Source organism: Panthera leo, chromosome D3 (assembly GCF_018350215.1).
Source record: "Panthera leo isolate Ple1 chromosome D3, P.leo_Ple1_pat1.1, whole genome shotgun sequence".
Classification (NCBI taxonomy): Eukaryota; Metazoa; Chordata; class Mammalia; order Carnivora; family Felidae; genus Panthera; species Panthera leo.
In genome coordinates this window covers 7562062-7565267 of record NC_056690.1, presented here as the reverse complement: position 1 = coordinate 7565267, position 3206 = coordinate 7562062, and positions in this window count along the sequence as shown.

The following is a 3206-nucleotide window of genomic DNA, read 5'->3' as shown; positions in this document are numbered from 1 at the left end:
AAAATAAAACTCGTGTTTGGGAGGGAGGAGCGAGCGCGGTCGGGAGAACAGGCAGCGCTTGGTGGCAGGCGGGAGAGATGCTGCGTCATGGTGCCAACATGGACGCCGGCCTTTTGTCCTTTTTTTGCTTAGGAAGCGCAGGCCCGCCCAGGAGCCCCGAAAAGCCGGCTTCAGAGTGCGAGCCCGACAATCAAAAGAGAGAGAGGCCCTAGGCCGAGTGGGGAGCTTTCCTCGTTTTTCGAGCCCCCCCAATCTCCAAAACACTTCAACTTTCTCCTCCCCAGGAAGGCTCAGACCTAGAAAAGCGAAGGGGATGAACGCAGGCGGCTCCATGGATGCCCGAGCTCGCTGGGGAGACCCTCCCCACGCCTCCGGGGCAGAAGGGGCAAAAAGGTCTGAGGAGTCCTCGTCCCCCCACCCCTCCCCATCTGGCTGCCAAACATAAAGCTCCAGAAACCTTCTCCCTTCAGCTCCCAAACATCTGTAGCCCTTGGCCTGCTAGAAAAAAGATTTCCTCGAAGGGGCAAAAGGCACTTTTTTTTTTTTTTTTTTTTAAACTTACCGGCTCTGCCCGGTGCCATGGAGTCTGGAAGATCAAGCTGGGCGGAGGTTTTGGACGTGTTATGTAAAAAATATCTTTTGGCGGGGGTGGGGAAGGGGGATTGTTTAGTTAGGATTATTGGGGGAATGGTGGTGTCTTTCTTGTTGTTACCTTTTTGTAAGTTACACTCTCATGGCATTTTCTGCTCCTTCCACTTCTGCAAACTTTCCAGGGTTGGGTTGGCAAAAGGCGGCTTCGCTGAGGACTGTTTACTGCTCTGGATATAGCAATGGTGTGATCGTCATTAAGAGACAAAAGGCGAAAATACACAGTCAAATCAAACAAAAGGCAAAAGACGCCCGGCCATCCCAACCACCATAGAAAATACCCGCGAGTTAACGTTGGTGTTTGGCTCGAACCAGCTAGGACTTGTTTTCCAGTTTTAATCTAGTTTCCTGTGACGGCTTTAGACTCTGTACACAAAGAGAAGGTCTTCCTTTCCCTCACCCACCCCCCTACCAAGACGAGAAAAACAGAGCTGTTTTTCTTCAAATAGATCGATTTTCAAAGAACGTGTACATGTTACTGGGAAGAAAGCTGACTAGCATTTATTGCTTTAAACATTTTCAAAAGCTTAAAGCTAGAAAACCTTAGCTTTATAAAAGCAAAATCGTCTAAAAGCATTTTCACTGGCTTATATTAGACAAGAGCGACAAAGACATACATGCAGATGAAGGTTCAGAAAATTAAGGACATCTCAGCAACATTAACATGAAAACTGCACTGCGTAAGGACAGAATGGATTGGGTACTTACAATGTAAAAGGTTTTTTAAAAGCTTAAAAGTAACAACTGCTTACAATTTTTTGTTGCTGCCATTTCGCTAGTCCTAAAACTATACATTTAAAACATTACCTTGTTAAAAAGAGAGCAGAAGGAGTTAATAAGATGGCCAGGTTTAAGTGTTTAATAGAGGAAACTATATATATTTAAAAATTTATTGTTCAGTCAAGAGAATACAGATTAAGACAGCTCCAAGCTCCCCCCACCCACCCAAGAAAAAAAAGAGGAAAAAAATTAAATATGTCATTTACTTAGGTTTTTTGGAATTCAAAATTGTTAACTGCTGACATTAATGGTGTGCTATGACCTAGTTATACAAGACAAAGATGGATTCCAAGTCATAAGGAAAAATCCAGATCTTTTTAAAAAGTCTTCTTCATTCTTCCAATTGTGAGTCCTTTAGCCTGTTGACAAATGTTAAACACAACACTGAGGCGTCCTGAACTGGATGGTGGAGTCAAAGGAAAAGCATTCCCCATTTGCAACAAAGGAAAAACCCACTTGGCCATTTAATTCCATTGCAGAAAAATGGCTCCCCTCATCTGTTGGCCTCTCCTTGGTGTCTGATGAACGATGTTTTGAGATCAGCGTCTAATAACTCAAGCCCTATAGAAGCCGCGCGCTGATTGGCTGCCGCGCCCTGCCGCCCTGCTCCAGCCAATTACCTACCCACGGCCAAATTACAAACCCCGAAAAGAGCCCCAATATGAAATACACCACCACGAAGCCCCAGAAAGGCGGCTCCTTCGCCTCGGCCGCCCGAGAGGACAGGCAGAGGGGGCTGCAAATGCGTCCTCGCGAAGCCCGGGAGCCTCAGAGTTGAACTCACAAAATGGAAGCCGCGCGCTGATTGGGCGCCGCCACTCCCGGACCTTTAATAAAGAAAGGGGAAGGAAAAGATAAATGCAAAAAAGGGGGACTCTCTCCTCCGTCGGTGGCTGGAGGAGGAAGGGGGGGGGGTGGAGAGAGAAGCATGTGTTTAGGACAATTACAGGGCGCTCCTCTCCAAAAATAAAAACAGAGCAAAAAGCTTCTATCACCCAGGTCCAGGCGAGGGCTACATCCTCCCAGGAATGTGAATGCTAATTTGGTTAAAATCCTGGTTTCCCCTCCCTAGCTCAGCACCACGGGGGAGGGGGTCTCGGGGCAGAAGGAGGAAGCCGGAGCGAAGATACCTCGATTGCAACTCGTCTCGAGTCGTCTTGCCTCCCCCCACGGTTCCCAGCATCTAAACACACAATCGTACACACACACCCCTCAAAAAAACCCAGCCCTTTCCCCCAGCCCCCACGAGCCCACCTCCGTCTTGGCAGTTTGGAAACAGTTTTGGAGGCCCCAGGCGCACGCCGCGGCCGCCGCGGCTCGGAGGGTAGCCCCAGCCGCGGGAGGTAGAGCCCGGGGAGACCCCCCCCTCCCCCGCCAGCCAAGCCCCCCACCTAAGTCCCAGCAGAATAAATAAATTAAAAGGCCTTCCCCCGGGGAGGGGGAGGCAGTGTGGGAGCGCGCGAGTGAGGGGTGGGGGGCCGCTGGGGCCCGGGGCTTTGGCGGCGCAGCTGCCGCCGCCGGGAGAGTGCCTGGGGAAGCGGCGAGGAAGGAGAGGGGAGGAGGAAGAGGAGGAGGAGGAGGAAGAGGAGGAGGGTGAGCGCTCGGGTCGGGCTCCTTAGCGGTGTATTGTGGGATGTGCGGCTACTGGGAGCCGAGCCTCCGCCGCCAGCCGCCTCCCGGGCAGCAGCAGCAGCAGCAGCAGCAGCGGCGGCGGCGGCAGCAGCTCCGGGCCCGGCAGCCGCGGCGGCGGCGCCCCCCCCTCCCGGCCCCCCGTCCGG